The sequence below is a fragment of the Lutra lutra genome, chromosome X (genome assembly GCF_902655055.1).
Source record: "Lutra lutra chromosome X, mLutLut1.2, whole genome shotgun sequence".
Classification (NCBI taxonomy): Eukaryota; Metazoa; Chordata; class Mammalia; order Carnivora; family Mustelidae; genus Lutra; species Lutra lutra.
This window is the reverse complement of record NC_062296.1, coordinates 42,582,073-42,599,953: the sequence shown is the minus strand read 5'-3', so window position 1 is coordinate 42,599,953 and position 17,881 is coordinate 42,582,073. Positions and strand designations below refer to the sequence as shown.

Here is a 17,881-nt window from a genome sequence, read left to right as displayed (position 1 = left end):
TATCTTGGTGAGAATTTTGGCACCCATGTTCACCAGGGATATTGGTCTGTCATTCTCCTTTTTGATTGGGTCTTTGCCTGGTAATGGTGGCCTCATAGAAAGAGTTTGGAACTTTTCTTTCCATTTCTATTTTTTTGAAACAACTTCAGAAGAATGGGTATTAGTTCTTTAAATGGTAGAATTCCTCTCAGAAGCCATCCAGCCCTGGACTCATGTTTACTTTTTTTTTTTCCTTCCACTCAAAGAGTTCCCTTTACTATCTCTTCCAGGGCTTATTTAGTGGTCACAAGCTCCTTTGGTTTCTGTTTGTCCTGGAAGCTCTTTATCTTTCCTTCCATTTTGATTGACATCCTTGCTGGATCGTGTATTCGTGGCTGCATGTTTTTCTCATTTGTTACCCTGAATATATCACGCCAGCCCTTTCTGGCCTGCCAGGTCTGTGGATAAGTCCGCTGCCAGTCTCATGTTTCTACCACTGTACATTAAGGAGTTCTTGTCTTGAGCTGCTTTCAGTATTTTCTTGTTATCTCTGAAATTTGCAAGCTTCACTATTATATGTTGGGGTGTTGATCTATTTTTGCTGATTTTGGGGGGGGGGGGTTCCTCTCTACCTCCAGGACTTGAATGCCTATTTCCTTTCCCAGATTAGGGAAGTTCTCAGCTGTGATTTGCTCAAATATACCTTCTGTCCTGCTCTCTCTTTCTTCTTCCTCTAGGACCCCAATAATTCTAATATTGTTTTGCTTTATGGTATCAGTGATTTCTCAAAGCCTCCCCTCATGGCCCATTAGTTGTTTTTCTTTCTCTTCTTCAGCTTTCTTTCATCCCATCATATTGTCCTCCATGTCACTGACTCTTCTGCCTCATTTACCCTAGCTGTTAGGGCATCCATGTTAGACTGTATCTCAGTTAAAGCATTCCTAATTTCAGCCTGATTAGTTTTTATTTCTTTGCTAGGACATCCTCTAGTGTCTTTTATGCTTTTTTTAGCCCAGCTAGTATTTTTATAGTCATTATCCTGAATTCCAACTCTGACATTTTACTTATGTCCATATCGATTAGATCTGTGGTAGAGGGTATTACATCTGGTTTTTTCCTTTGTTGTGAATTCCTCCTTCTAGTGATTTTGCCCAGAGAAGAATGGATGAATGAGGGAATAAAATAAAAAAATATCAACCACGACCTAAGCAAAATACACACTAGACAAATCTGAAAAGGTCAGAAACCAAAAAAGAGAAGAAAAAGAAGAAAAAGCGGGAAGGAGAGAATACAATCTCCCAGGTGGACAAAACAGGGCGATCCACTTGGTCCGGGTGTATTTTTGTCTGTTTGTTAGAAGACAATAAATCCCACAACTATAAAGAAAGCAAAACTTATATATACAAAAATAAAATTGAATACAGTGAAAGGAAGCCAAAATGGAGACTATATCTATAAAGTAAATGTAAACATGGAATTAAAAATAGACTTGAGAACAAAGAGTTAATAAAATAAGAAACTAGTTGAAAAGGAAAAAAAAAGAAAAGGACATTTAAAACTGAAAGATAAACAAATCATAGGGGGGGGGAAATAAACTTGAATTCTATATATTATTTTCCCCTAGCACTGGACTTTTGCAGTTCCATGTGCTTGGTAAACTTGGTATTCCCCTGATGTTCCAGCTGGTCTTCTGGGGGATGGGCCTGCTGTGTTGATCTTCAGGTGTCTTTCCCTGGGTGGAATTGCATCACACCTTGCCAGGGGGCCAGGCTCAGTGTAAGCTGCTTCAGGTTGTTCTATGTGGCTTTTGTTCCCTGCCGCTTCAGAGGATGAAAATAAAATTGGCCACGCCCCGAAGTCCAAGAGCCCTGGAGCTGAAAGATCATGGCCCCCTCTTTTCAGTAAACCCTCAGGGAAAAGCAGCCTTCACTTTCATGTGCACCAAACTCTGCAGACTCTTACAGTGTGTGCACCGGTGCCAACCCTCTCTGTGGAGGGAAGAGGGTCACTGTAGGCCTGCTGCTTGCAGGGCTTCTGCATGAAGAGCAGTTGCCAGATTGTGTGCACACCCCCACTGCTCCTCCTGGGGCAATGTGGAGGGTTGCCACATTTTTGCCCTTTGCAGGGTCCTTGCATGGAGAGCGGTCGCCCCATAGTCCGAGGTTTGAGGTTTATGACAAACTGAGCTGAGAGCCCACTCCTGGGGCTTGCTGACCACAGCCAGTTTCCCCACTCCAGTGCTTGGGAACTCTGTCAGCTCAGGCACCACCCCCCTTCTTTCTATGACCCCAGGGATCCTAAGGCCACACTGTCCTGCCTAGGATTGAAGCCCTGCTTCACCACCTGAGCACCTTTTAGGCAGGGCTGTCTCTTACTGGAGCAGACTTCTAAAAGTTCTGACTTTGTGCTCTTGGGCTATATCACTTTTGGGTAGCTGTCTTATGGAGGCTCCTCCCCCTGATGTTTATCTTCTGATATACTGCCTCTCAGATTTACTTCTCCATACCTCCCACCATGCAAAAAGTGGTCGCTTTTCTTTTGTGGAATTTCAGAAACTCTTTTCTTGCATCTCAGCTTGACTTCATAGGTGTTCAGAATGATTTGATGGTTATCTAGCTAAATTCAGGGTACCAGATGTAATGAGGTGTTCTACTCTTCTATCATTTTGCCTCCCTTTTCCCCTGGATTCTTGAACACTTTGAAATATATTATATTATTGGCTTTCCAACTTCCCATCTGTATAGTCTTAGGACACTAATGATCTTTTGTGTTTCAGTTTCTTCTTCCATAAAAATGAAGATAATAATACTATTTACTTCACAGGAATGTCATGAAAGGTAATGGACATATTTCCTAAATTGTGTTTAGCAGAGTGCCTGGCATAGCTGTCTTTTAGTCAGTGGTGACTCTTATTAGTTTAGCAATGCCTGGTTTGAACAACATCGTTAAAATAGAAGTGTAATCTATAAGGGTGTTAGGGAAAGAGAGTGCAATAAACTCCCAAGATTGGAAGTAGGGTAAGTTCTGGTTCATTATATCTTCTGTTTAATAGGTGTCACATGGACTACCAATGTTTAAGAAATTGTCCTTTTCAATAATAATAATAACTAAGTCTTCACCTTTATTATTTCACTGAATATTTTGTTCTTGCCAGTAATATGAAATGGTGAGGCAACATCTCTAAAGAGCCAGGAAAGAGTAGTGACATAACTATGTGGTAACTAATTAGAGGCAAAAGTAATGATTGATGGGGTCACCAATTCCTCTGGTGTATAACTATGTATTCTACATATGGGAACAACATTCAGGTTTCTGCAGCAATGTTTAAATGTAGAGAACTGTATGTGGGTCATCAATTAATAGCTGTTTTATTCCAACATGAAATCTTTTCCCACTCTCTGCTTTCCACCTTCCCCCCACAGTATATTGGATGCAGTTATGAATCATGGAATGACTTTGCATATGTTTGATACAGCTATTTCAATACAGAATTGCACACAGGAAGTGTTGAACTTGTTAACTACTGCTTGAACAAACTTTTTCAGTGATTGCCCAAGAAAACACCTTTGTGGAAAGATTGGCTTGAGGTTTTTGCTTTTATACCTCTGAGCTAATCATAAACCCTTTGAAGAAAAGATCAGGCTATGGAAAGGCTTGTTGTAAATGTGGGATCACCTCAGACTGTCTGGGTAGCCATGCATTGAAGACAACATCACCACACAGAGAATATGGCAGAGGTAGTGTTCACGTGCTTGGGCTTTGGACTCAGACCAACCTGGATTTGAATCAATGATTTTCCATGTATTAGCAGTGTTATCTTTGGACAGGTTACTTAGTTTCTCTTTGTCTTCTCCTTCCTCATTTAAAATGAGGCTAAAAAGAGTTTATTCCACAAAGGGTTATTGGGATAATTCAGTTGAGTTACGTGGACAATTGAGGAAACACATGTTCCCATTCTCATGGGCTTAACATACGGATAGGCAGCTTTGTAAAGAGATAGGAAAGAAAAGTGCATTCCAAAGGAAAGGGCTTTATAGTACAGGTCTGGGAGAAGATTCTTGCAGAGCAGTAATGCAATGAAGCTCCCAAACCATATGTAGAGTCAGTTATATCTCTACATTGTTTTGGTACTGTAGGTAGCAGTCTGTTCAAAGTGCCTTTAATGAAAGCCACAGGAAGCTTCTAGCAATCTGGTTATTCCTTGTCTTCTAATTGGTTCATGCCAGATAAGAAGACTATCCAATCACATTTAATATGGTGTGGTTTATTGGCAGGCTTTGTTGCACTGCATTTTATCTAGTTAGATGTTGAGTTTATTCAATACATCATTTGAATACAAGGCCTATAAATAGATCCTACCCTGTCGCCAGCCACTGTTACACTTTTCCAAGGTACTGAAAAGGTTTTTCCACAATACCTGAACTTCCTGTTAAAATTTTTATGCATAACAATAGGGGATCTAATGAAAATGCCTCTAAAACCCCAGAGTAGAAGAAAAATATATGCCATTGAGACAGATACATCCTAAGATCACTATTTTATGAAAGGCCAGATATATAATGAACTTTTTCCTTAATGGTATTTTTCGGTGCATCCCAGAAAAGGCTCCTCAGTTGGCTCATTACAAAAGCTTTTGATTGTTGTCTTCAAGGGGGCCAATAGCTGTCCAGGTTCCAAAGAGCTGAAGTACAGGGAGCTGCCAACCACATTGTGTCTGAGTGCAAATAGTCCACCACCAAGAACAGTAGCTGCACATAAGCTGTACTCAGAAGGATCTGAGCATCAGAAACTAAAGCTATTTTTAGTCACCTAAAGTTTTCATAATAAGAACTGTAGCCCAGTATCATTTTTTTAAAGAGATTTTATTTATGTATTTGGCAGAGAGAGGGAGAGCACAAGCAGGGGGAGTGGAAGGCAGAAGGAAAGGGAGAAGCAGACTCCCCACTGAGCAGAGATCCTGATTTGGGCTCTATCCCAGGATCTGGGATCATGACCTGAATGGAAGGCAGACGCTTAATCAACTGAGCCACCCAGGTGCCCCCCCAGTAAAGTTTTATCTATTTCATTTTTTGAACTTGTGATGGTCTGTTGATTTTTAAAATATCTTTTTTTACATGAACTAAGTATTATCAAATTTAATGTATCTGTAGTACAATTTGCTCAAAAGGAAATAATGAGTTTGTCCCATAATTGATTTGTGAAATAATAAGTTAATAATTGGACAGTTCTGAGACCTCTCTAAGTTAGCTTTTTGAAGGATCTGAAAGGTGTAAACTATTTACATAATAAATGTATTTACCATTTTAAATCTCATTCTCCACAAGGTGAGAAATTTCATAGATATATTACATATAATATGGCTAGGGATTTAGTGCAAAGAAGACATAGGAATTTCTATTAGGAGAGATATGTAAAAATTTTTAAGTACATAAAAATTGTGCATTTCCTCATATTTTTCATGTAAATTTTAACTTTATGTTTATATGATGTACTTGGTATTTTATGGTAATTTTTAAAAGAATTAACAAAAACACTGGGAAATCAGAGGGAGAGATAAAGCATGAGAGGCTGTGGACTCTGAGAAACACACTGAGGGTTTTGGAGGGGAGATGGTGGGCGGTTGGGTGAGCCTGGTGGTGGGTATTAAGGAGGGCATGGCACGTATTGCATAGAGCACTGGGTGTGGTGCATAAACAATCAATCTTGGAGCACTGAAAAAACAAAATTAACTAAAAAAAGAAAAGAATTGACAAAAACATTTTTTAAATCTAGCTTTAATAATTAATAGAATAAATATTGGCAGATATAACCCATATAAAGGCTGTTTTTTATTCTCCTTACTTTTTTTTAAGAATCCAGAGAAAAGCCAAGCTTTCCTCCAACCAGGTTTATTGAACATAACAAAATTCTATGTACAAAGTGACCTGGATCTTCTGCTTCAAAACATGATCCTTTCTTACTAATAAATAAACCCTTATTTTACACCTCAAGGAACTAGAAAAAGGACAAACTGAACCCATAGTTAGTAGAGGGAAGGAAAATAACAGATAAGAGCAGAAATAAATGAAATAGACAATAGAAAAACAATAGAGGGGCACCTAGGTGCCTTAGTCATTTAAACATCTGATTCGATGTTTTGGTTCAGGTCAAAATCTCATGGTTGTGAGATTTAGCTCTGTATCACACTTACAGCCTGCTTAAGATTCTCTTTCTCTGCCCCTCTGCCACTCACTCTCTCTCTAAAAATGTAAACAAAATAGAGTAGTATATAAAAAGAAAAACAATAGAAAAGATCACTAAAACTAAGAGCTGATTTTTTGAAAAGATAAACAAAATTGACAAATATTTAGCTAGACTTAGAAAAAAGAAGACTCATAAAATCAGCAACAAAAGATGAGACTATAAAATTAATATTGCAGAAATCCAAAGGATTTTATGAATAATTATATGTCAACAAATTGTATAATCTAGAAATTGAAAAATTCCTAGAAACCTAAAACCTACCAAGACTGAACCATGAAGAAATAGAAAATCTGAACAGGTCAATAATGAATAAAGTGATTGAATCAGTAATCAAAATTCTATCCCTGAAACTAATAAAAAAGTATATGTTAATTAAGTTGAATTTAAATAAAGAATTTTTAAAAATCCCCCAACCAAATTGTGCCTGGGTGGCTCAGTCATTAAGCATCTGCCTTTGGCTCAGGTCACAGCCCCAGGGTCCTGGGATCGAGCCCCACATCAGGGCTCCCTGCTCAGTGGGAAGCCTGCTTCTCTCCCTCTCCCACTCCCCCTGCTTGTGTTTCCTCTCTCGCTGTGTCTCTCTGTCAAATAAATAAATAAAATATTTTTTAAAAAATCTCCCAACCAAGAAAAACCCAGAACCAGCTGGCTTTACAGATAACTGTACCAAACAATTGAAGAAAAATTAATGCCAATCTTTCTCAAATTCTTCCAAAAACTTGAAGAAATATAGAATCATTTTACAAGGTCAACATTACCCTGATATCAAAGATATGGAAGGACACTGTAGTAAAAGAAAATTACAGGCCAATATTTGTGGTAAGCCTAGATGCAAAAATCCTCAACAAAATATTCAACAGCACTTTAAAAGTATAATACGACATGATAAAGTAGGATTTATCCCTGTAATGCAAGCATGGGTCAAAATACACAAAAATCAATATGTGATATACCGTATTAACAAAATGAAGGAATAAAAACCACAATCATCTCAGTAAATGCGGAAAAAGACAAAATTAAAATATTTTCAAGATAAAAATTCTCAACAAATTAGGTAAAGAAGGATTGAACCTCAACATAATAAAAGTCACGTCTGACACATCCCCAGCTAACATCATATTCAACAGTGAAAAGCTAAGTATTTTTCATCTAAGACAAAGAACAAGACAAGGTTACCCACTCTTATTATTGTACTGGAGCCTCCAGCTAATGCACCAGGAGAAGGAAATAGAGTATATAAATTGGGAATGAAGACATAAAACTGTCTTTGTTTGCAGATAACATGATATTCTATGTAGAAAATCTGAAAGAGTCAATAAATTCCTGCAATTTATAAGTGATTATAGCAAGGCTATAGGATAAAGTTAATATACAAAAGTGAATTCCTTTCTTATATACCAGAAATAAAGAAGTGAAATTTGAAATTAAAAATTAAAAAAAAATTAAAATAGCAGAGCCATTTGGGATGACAATTTGGCAGTTTCTTGCCATATGATCCAGGAGTCACCCTCCATCGTATTTACCCAAAGTTAATGCTACACAAAAAGCTGCACAAAAATATTTCTAGAAGCTTTATTCATAAAGCCAAGACTTGAAAGCAACCATGATGTCCTTCAGTAGATGAATGGATAAATAAACTGTAATGTACCTGGACAAGGGCATATTATTCAGAGCTAAAAAGTAATGAGCTATCCAGCTATGAAAAGAAATAGAGAAAACTTAAATGCCTATTATTAAGTGAATGAAAGCACTCTGAAAAGATAACTTACTGGGTAATTCCAACTATATGATCTTCTGGAAAAGGCAAAACTATTAAAAGATAAATGGCTGTCTGGGGCTAGGCAGAAGGGGAAAATACATGGGCAGAGCACAGAAAATTTTTAGGGTTGTAAAACTATTCTGTATGATATTATACTGGTGGATACATGTTGTACATTTGTCCAGAAACAGTGTACAACACTAAGACTAAACCCTAATGTAAACTGTGGACTCTGGGTGATAATGTACCCATGCAGGTTTATCAGTTGTAACAAATGTACCACTCTGATGGGGAATGTTGATAATGGGGGAAGCTATGCATATGTGGGGCCCAGGCCATATGGAAAATTACTGTACTTTCTGCTTAGTTTTGCTGTGAACCTGGAACCTCTCTATAAAATATAGTCTATTTAGAAAAGAAAGTTCAACTTATATGATTTTTTTTCAAGGTTTTTTTTTAATTTTTAAATTTTTTTTTTAATTTTTTTATTTTTTCAGCATAACAATATTCATTATTTTTGCACCACACCCAGTGCTCCATGCAATACGTGCCCTCTACAATACCCACCACCTGGTGCCCCCAACCTCCCATCCCCCACCCCTTCAAAATTCTCAGATCGTTTTTCAGAGTCCATAGTCTCTCATGGTTCACCTCCCCTTCCAATTTCCCTCAACTCCCTTCTCCTCTCCATCTCCCCTTGTCCTCAACTTATATGATTTTAATACTAATAGAATTTCAGGCATCATTAGGGGAAGTCTTTTAAAACAATGCATTTTTTGTGAGGAAGTAAATTGGTGTCATTATAGGTATTCTTTTTCTTAGAAACAAACCAAGTAGAAATCTGATTTTTAAGAAGAGAAATCAAGTTGATTTTTGTTGTTTTGGCCAAGATCCCTCATATCCTTTTGGACCTGGAGAGTGGAGTGGAGTTTCCCTCAGCCAGAAAGCTTCCTTCTATAACTTCCTTTCTCAAAATCCACATGCTGTGCAAAATATCCCCACTTCACTATAGGCACTAACAAGCCAAGGATTTGGATGAGAATTTGGCCAAATTATAGTCTTGTTTTATGGAAAAAAAGGTTAATGTATTAAAAATTAAGTCAGGATAAAAGAGTGGGATGGAATACCGTAATGTATACATATCTTTTTAAAAATATATGTATTTTTCCAAAATTTAAAAAGGGGTCAACTCAGGGGTCTGCATATCACTTTGGCAACTGGCCAGTAGAGTGAAAGAGTAAACAATGAGTAAAGAGTGAGCAACATGAGTGCTCTTAGAGTTATCTGTGTTAGGGTCCGTAATCAAAGGAGTGAGACTGATACAAAGTGAAGGTCAAGCAAAGCTTTATTTCGCACCAAGCATCGAGAATCAAACTGACTGGTCAGGGCCATCTCTTGCAAAGAGGCGACCCCTCCCAGCCTCACAGACTAACTTTTATAGAGGTAGTTTAACCGGGCTATACACAGGTGGCCAATGAGATTGCAATACACAGAGAAAACTGCACAGTCATGCTAAGTCTGCCACACACAGGAAAAAAAAAAAAAAACTGCTAGGTAACACACGGGTGGCCAATTGAATTTCAATTTACCCTAGTAGATATATGCATGCCCAACTGATTGGATGTCTTCACCTGGCCTGACCCGCCCTTGTATCTAGGCTTTGCAAGTAAGTTCCTCTGGGAGGGGCAGGGTCAAACTAAGTTTACTGCATAGGGTCAATCTAAGCTCACTACATAAAGACAAAATGACTCCCTCTGGCCAACCAGGCCCTTACACTCCCCCCTTTTCTTTGGAGATTAGTCAAATCCTTGACTTTTCAGCCAGTTCTATGTTCTCTGGTTGTAAGGGGTTATATTGAGCCTGTAAGGCTAACATTTTTATCGCTCTAGTTTTCTTTGTACAAATGACACTAGTGCACAGTCGGCTGATGAGTTAGCCATTTACCGCTTCATAGAACCTTTTCCATTTTTTCCTAATTTCCTTCATCTAATTTCCTACCTATACTTTACATAAACAGGTAACAATAGGAGCAACAATAAACTCATAGTCTTTTGAGTCTTAGCTTTAGTCCATGGTCAGCGGGGTCCATTGGCTGTGGCTTCCACCTCTGGGGGGCGTCTTCGTCCTCGGCTCATTTGACGTGACCCACGTGAATCCAGGCCCTGATGCCTTCTACTTTTACTGCTGTGGGGGTGGTCAGGATAACAGTAAACGGTCCCTTCCAGTGAGGCTCCAAGTTCCCCACTTGATAGCGACGTATCCAAACCAAGTCCCCAGGTTGGTAAGGATGTGGTTCCACCTCCGTCTCCGTCCCAGTGTGGGCAGTCCGGATCCCTGCATGGGCTTTTTTTAAGACAGACTGTAATGCCTGCAGTGACTGGAGTACAGACTGATCAGTCATTTCTGCTAGAACAACCTCTTGTAGCCAAGGACGGGGGTGGGGGGTGTCTTCCAAACATTATTTCAAATGGGGTTACCTTGTTTAAATAGGGTGTACATCATGCCCTGAGGAGGGTGAAAGGAAGGAGATCCACCCATCCACCGCCAGTCTCCAGAATTAGTTTTGTCAAGGTCTCTTTAAGAGTCCGGTTCATTCTCTCTTCTTGTCCGGAACTCTAGGGCCGATAGGCACGATATAGTTTCCAATTAGTGCCCACGACCTTGGCCAATGCCTGTGAGACAGAACTCACAAATGCAGGGCCATTGTCTGACCCAATCGCAAGAGGCAGCTCAAACCTAGGAATTATTTCTTCTAGTAGCTTTTTTGCCTACCACTCCTGCTGTCTCATGTTTGGTGGAAAAAGCCTCTACCCAGCCTGAAAAGGTATCTACAAAAACTAACATATACTTGTGCCCATATTTTACGGGTTTCATTTCTGTAAAATCTATTTCCCAATAAATTCCTGGTTCCTTACCTCTTTCTCTTTTCCCTCTTCCCATTCTAGTTCCTCCCACATTAACTGCCTGGCATTGAGCACATCTATCAACTATATCCTGAACAATACGCCCTAATTTAGAAAGCTGGAACTGCTTGCCTTTAAGTTCCTTGAGTTTGTGTGACCCCAAATGAGTACCCTGATGTATCTGGTCTACTAACTTCTTACCTAGTCTTCGAGGAAGAATTAACTTTCCTCTTTTAGTCTTAGCCCAGTCCCCTTCATAGTCTAATTTAGACCATTTTTGTAAATACTTTAAGCTTCCTCTGAATAGTCCAGTTTTTCTGGTAGGGCTAGAGCCGGGAGTGTAACCAGCTCTTGCACTGTTTCTCGGGCTGCTTGCTTTGTGGCTCGATCTGCTAATTGGTTTCCTTTTGAAATCAGATCAGTCCGCTTTTGGCGTCCGTGCAATGCATAACAGCCACCTCTTTTGGGTCCCAAATAGCCTGGAGGAGAGCCAATATTTCTCCTCTGTTTTAATTCCTTTTCCTTTTGCTGCTAATAGGCCCCTTTCTTTATAAATAGCCCCATGTATATGGAGAATAGCAAAGGCATACCTGCTGTCCGTATAGATGTTGGCGGTTTTACCTTTGGCCATCTGCAGTGCCTTAGTGAGTGCAATCAGTTCCGCTTTTTGTGCCAAAGTTCCATGTGGCAGGGCTGCTGTCCAGAGGTTCTGCTCAGGAGAAACCACCACAGCCCCCGCATACCTCTTTCCATTGACCATGTAGCTACTCCCATCTGTGAACAGAGTCATCTTGGCATCCAGGAGGGGAATGTCTCTGAGATCCGACCTTATTCCTGTGACTTGGGTTAGGACCTCTCCACAGTCGTGTGGATGGTCAGCCAGCTCCTCTGGCAGCAGTGTGGCTGGATTTAGCACCACTGGGGGCTGGAAGGTCACTCTTGGTTCGTTGAGGATAAGGGCCTGATACCCTGTCACTCGGGTGTTCATCATCCATCAGTTGGGTGGAGTCTGGAGAAGGTCCTCGATAGCGTGGGTGGTGGTCAAGATGAGATTTTGACCCAAAGTCAATTTACTTGCATCCTTGACCAGGAGGGCCATGGCAGTAATTATGCAAAGGCATGGGGGGAACCCAGCCGCTACTGGATCTAGTTTCTTGCCAATATAGGCCACTGGCCTTCGCCAAGGCCCCAGAGTCTGAGTTAAAACTCCTTTGGCCACCCCTGTTTTTTCATCCACATAGAAGTGGAAGGGCTTGGTAACATCTGGGATGGCCAATGCTGGTGCACTCAGTAAGGCTGTTTGTAATTCCCGAAATGCTCCTTCTGCCTCAGCTGTCCACTCTATCATAGTGAGCCCTCCTTTTGCCAGTTCGTAGAGAGGTCGGACAATCTCCGCAAATTGCGGTATCCACAGCCTACAGTAGCCCACCGTCCCAAGAAACTCCCTCACTTGTCGGGATGTGGTGGGTCGGGGGTATCGGGTGATCACCTGTTTCCTGGACTCAGACAGTGAACGCACTCCCTCGTGGAGATCAAAGCCTAGATAAGTGGCATGGCTCTGACAGAGCTGTGCTTTCTTCGCTGACACCCGATACCCTTTTTCTTGCAGAGTCTGTAAGAGACCTCTCGTCCCCTGCAAACATAACTCATAGTCCTCAGCGGCTACTAGCAAGTCATCAACGTACTGTAACAGAGTGACTCCTGGGTTGGAGGTTCTGTACTCACGCAAATCCTCATGTAGGGCCTCGTCGAAGATAGTGGGCGAATTCTTGAACCCTTGGGGAAGTCTTGTCCAGGTGAGCTGGCCTTGGAATCCTTCTTGTGGGTCGGACCACTCAAAAGCAAAAAGGTGCTGAGAATTCCTTTGCTAAAGACATGCAGAAAAAATGCATCCTTGAGATCTAAGATGGTATACACAGTTCTTCTGGGGCCCAGGAGGGAGAGTAGGGTATAGGGGTTAGGCACCATCAGGTGGATATCTTCAACCCGTTTATTAACTTCCCACAAGTCCTAGACAGGTCAGTACTCCCCAGTCTCAGCCTTTTTGATGGGCAGCAAAGGTGTGTTCCATAGAGATTTGCAAGGAACTAGGATCCCGTCTCCTCGGAGGAGGTTAATGTGTTTTCTGATCCCTTCCTTTTGCTTCCCAGGGAAGGGGGTACTGCTGAATGTAAACAGCCGTAGCTGTTGCCTTTAATTGTACCACCACTGGAGGTTGTTCCTTGGCCAAGCCAGGGGGCTTCCCTTCTGCCCAGACCTCGGGAAACTCATCCTGTAGGATTTGGAGAAGGCTCCCCCCCTTTGTCTCCTCTGGTTTTGAGACTGGCTCATAAAGGAGGTATTCATCTACTGCTGCCATAAGCACTTGTATAGTGGGTTGTCTCAAGGTTACAGTCATGCCTTCTTCTGAGAACTGAATGCCAGCTCTTAACTTGTGGAGGAGATCTCTTCCCATTGAGTTATATGGGGCATTAGAGAGGACCTAAAATCAATGTTTAACTACTCCTGAGGCCAAATTTAAAGTCCTTTCTGTTGTCCATTTATGTCTCTCTGTGCCTTTTGCTCCTTGTACCCAAACTTCCTCTCCAGATAGTTTTCCCATAGGTTTAAGTAATGATGAAAATTGGGCTCCCGTGTCCACCAAAAAAATCAACTGATTTCTCCTCCACTTCAATTTTTACCCAAGGTTTGGGGAGGGGAGATCAAAACTACAATGAGTATCACTTCACTCCTATGAGAATGGCTAAAATAAAAAAAAAAAAAAACACAAGAAATAGCAAGTGTTGGCAAGGATGTAGACAAAAAAGAACACTCGTGTACTGTTGGTGGGAATGCAAACTGTGCACGGTGGAGCAGCAACTTTGGAAGTCAATATGGAGCTTCCTGAAAAAATTAAAAATAGAATTTCCATATTACTCAGTAGTTCCATTACTGTATATTTACCCAAAGAATATTAAAGCATTAATTCAAAAAGATATATGCATCCCTAAGTTTATTGCAGCCTTATTTACAATAGTCAAATTATGGAAGCAATGCAAGTGTCCATCCATAGATGAATGGACAAAGAAGATGTGGTGTATATTCACAATGGAATATTAGTCATAACAAAATGAAATCTTTCCATTTGCAACAACATGAATGGATCTAGAGGGTATAATGCTAAGTGAAATTAATCAGAGAAAGACAAATATCATATGATTTCACTTATATATAAATTTAAGGAACCAAACAAGAACAAAGTAAAAAAGAGAGGGAAACCATGAAACAGACTCTTTTTCTTTGAAACAGACTCTTAACTATAGAGAACAAACTGATGCTTACCAGAAAGAAGGTGGATGGGGGGATGGGTGAAATAGGTGAGAAAGACTAACAGTATGCTTACAATAATGAGCACTGACTAATGTATAGAATTGGTGGATCAGTATATTGTACATCTGGAACTAATATAGCACTATATGTTAACCATACTGGACTTAATTTTTTAAAAAAATCTCTTAAATATACAGAACAAACTGGTGGTTGTCAGAGAGTAGGCATGTATGGGGGATGAGTGAAATAGGTGAAGGGGAATAAGAGTGCAATTATCATGCACTGAGTAATAAAATTTTTGAATCACTGTATTGTACACCTAATATAACTAACATACACCTAATATAATATAAACTAATATGTTCACCTAATATAAATTAATATAACACTGCATGTTATTCTCAATTTTATAAATAAATAATAAATAAATATGCAATCTATTTCCAATGTTTTGAACTAACTCAAACACTCTCAAGTCTTGGCAAGCACAAGTTATGATGCTTTGTTGGCCGCTTTATAGCCAAAATGGCTTTTAATTTTACTTTCCAGTAAGGGTCCTTGGTCCTCTATGTAAATATTGAAAGGGGAAAAAAAGACAACAAAAATAATAATCCAAAAAGGAGTAGTCGAAGAATGAGGAAGGAAAAAATGCAAGGTTGCAGGAGACTTTCATGCTCCTTAAAGACCCTTAAGCCACAGGCAGTCTATTCCTTCAATGTAACTATTATTAAGCCCTACCCCAGGATGTGTTGATAGAATTCTAGACCTACCAGCAGAGTGGTCATCTAAACAGAAGCTCTTGTTTTCCTGGCTCTGCCCTGGTGTTTTAGGCTTATGAGCCCTACTCTCTGCTTCACTGGGATCATTTTGGAACATGGTTTCCTCAAATTTGGGCGTCTTGATGTTATCTGGAATTAGGGAGACAATAAAAGGTAAGCTGTTTATAGTATAATATCTGTCTCTGACCCAGGGATGAGCGGGAGGAGAGGTCTTCAGCTGCCATTGTGTGCCTTGATGACAGAACCTACTGCTCCCAGTTAAGGAGGTCAGGGACAAGGGCCTCGAGGGCCTCACGAGCCTCTTACTGCAATAGCTAAGGTTCTCAAACAACCCTGGGAGAAGGCGAACTTGAAAATAGTGTGACTGCTTTTCCTTAAATCAAAGAAGTTAGGGGTAAGGCAAGCAGAAGAGGAAATTAAGGCCCAGAGATGGACAATGACTTGTGAGAGAACACTGCACAGGAATGGTGTAGTTAGGAGAGGAAACTTCTTCAACTCTGGTTGTCTTTAATTAATCCAGGAATTTCCCCCTTCCTCCTTAACTTCACCCTGACCCGCCTTTGACTATGAAGAGAGTGGCATCCAGACTCACGCAGCAAGAGACCCCTCTTGGACCTGGACCGTGGTCCTTCACCTCCTGCCAGTCCTTGACCCACGGCCCTGGACCTGAAGCTGCATCTGCTATTGAAGCCATTTCACCCCCTTCAATATGTTCCTGGAGCATACCATGACGGACAGGGCAGGAGGGGAGATCAGCAGGAAGGGACTGGGTGGAACCATGGAAATGATGAGACCTACCTGAAGCACACCCCCTGCCAATGACGCCAGGTGAAAGAGCCCAAAACCTAAAAACAAAGGGTGGCCAGTCTCCTGTAGCAATGTGGGTTTTGTGCCCAGGGTACCATGGGAACCATGAGAGCAGGAAAGGCAAACAGGGAAGCACCATCAATGATAGAGATAAGAGCCAGAGATTTCTCATACGGAGGCTTCAGGCTCATATCCTTCTTCCTAGGCCTGAAGTCCCAGAAGGGCTTGAAATTAATTTTCTTAAGTCCTGTTCCTTCCGCATAGGTAAGGTACTGTCCCAAACTATTAACCTCATTCCCCCAGGAAATAAAACATTAAATATCCTTTTAGAAAGGAAAAGGATCGTCAATTTTTGTTTGTTTTACCTCATGCTGTTCACATAGCCTTAGAAATGAAGAATCAACAGGGTTGCAGAATTCCAGAATTTCATTCTGATTTTTTTTTCTTTAAGTCTATACAATGTGAAATAGACATATAAGCTGTTAAACTCTTATTTTACAAATATGGAAACAAAGAATTGTTTTAAAGGGCTAATCATAGAAGCTGTGTGGTAAAGGGGCAAAACCATATGTTTAAGACAGAGCCTAGGTTTTGGTTTTGTGTTTCTAACTGAATTTCTGACAGTTTTCCATTACAATTCAATTATAAGCCTTGGAGATCATCTAGGACCTGAAGATGCTGGAACAGATTGTAAGGGCCTGGTTGGCCAGAGGGAGTCATTTTTTGTTTATGTAGTGAACTTAGATTGACTCTATGCAGTAAATTTAGATTGACCCTGCCCCTCCCAGAGGAACTTACTTGCAAAGCCTAGATATAAGGGCCGGTCAGGCCAGGTGAAGACATCCAATCAGTTGGGCATGCATATATCTACTAGGGTAAATTGAAATTCAATTGGCCACCCGTGTATTACCTAGCAGTTTTTTTTTTTTTCTGTGTGTGGCAGACTTAGCATGACTGTGCAGTTTTCTCTGTGTATTGCAATCTCATTGGCCACTTGTGTATAGCCCGGTTAAACTACCTCTATAAAAGTTAGTCTGTGAGGCTGGGAGGGGTCGCCTTTTTGCAAGAGATGGCCCTGACCGGTCAGTTTAATTCTCGATGCTTGGTGCGAAATAAAGCTTTGCTTGACCTTCGCTTTGTATCAGTCTCGCTCCTTTGATTACGGACCCTAACATTGGAGGGGGCACCTGGATTCAAACGACGAGAACTGAGCCAGCATCGGAATTTTTGGGAAAAGCCTCCAGAGGTAAGACCACGGGATCCTATCTGTCTGTCTGGTTGGAGCTCCAGGGTATGGCCCACCGGGGAGAAGCTGGATACAGCCATGCTCCCCAGGGCTGGAGTGGATGCAGGGATGCCCCATCCCTCTGCTGGTAGATCGATGGGGGTTTCGAGTCCCCCTGGGTGGTCGGGGGGTCCAAGTCCCCCTAGGCGGTTGCCAGGGGGTTCGAGTCCCCCTGGGCGGTCAGGGGGTTTGAGTCCCCCTGGGCGGTTGGGGGGTTCGAGTCCCCCTAGGCAGTCGGGGGACAAAGAAAACCCCCACCAGTGGCACGTTCTAGGTAAGAATCGTTGGGCCTGCGGTTGTCTTTGCCTGGCCCTTTTGTTATCTGTTGTGTTTTTTGTTATGATTGAAGGAATGGGGCAAGCAGAGAGTAAGGGGATTCTGACTTTCATCTCTCCATTCTTCATAATAGATGTTAGGCTTCTCGTTCACTCATTTCGTGTGTTAAGGGCTACGACTGGAGCCAACTGGGGTTAGTCTAATGCTCGGTTAAGGTACCCAATGCTGATGCTTATTGGAGCCAGGTGTGGAATATGAGTGCCTAGTGGGCCACTTTTGGTAAGCAGAACTGGCAGTGCAGGATGAACCGATCTCGAGACAGAGACTTTAAGGAATATTCCCAAGCAGCTGCCGAAACTCCCTTTGTTTCAGGGAATTCCTTGACTTCTCTGGCCCGACGTGGCCTGCCTAGCCCTTCCCCCTTGCTGGCAGGAGAGCATGGCATCTGAAGTGGAGATGGTTATTTGTCTGTCTCAAGGTTTTAATGGGTAATTGTTAAAGTGGCTTCCGAAGTCTTTGGTAACCTGAAACTGTGAAGGGT

General features: G+C 41.2%; 1 protein-coding gene across 1 annotated transcript in view; it reads right to left on the bottom strand.

Annotated features, from left to right (window-relative positions):
- The window catches only part of TCP11X2 (t-complex 11 family, X-linked 2), a 43,831-nt gene extending 28,196 nt beyond the window's left edge, over window positions 1-15,635 (bottom strand). The window contains exon 1 of the mRNA XM_047716815.1: window positions 15,565-15,635. The gene's annotated coding sequence lies outside the window, so the exon portion shown is untranslated. The remainder of the gene's footprint in view (window positions 1-15,564) is intronic.
- Between the last annotated feature and the right edge of the window lie 2,246 nt (window positions 15,636-17,881).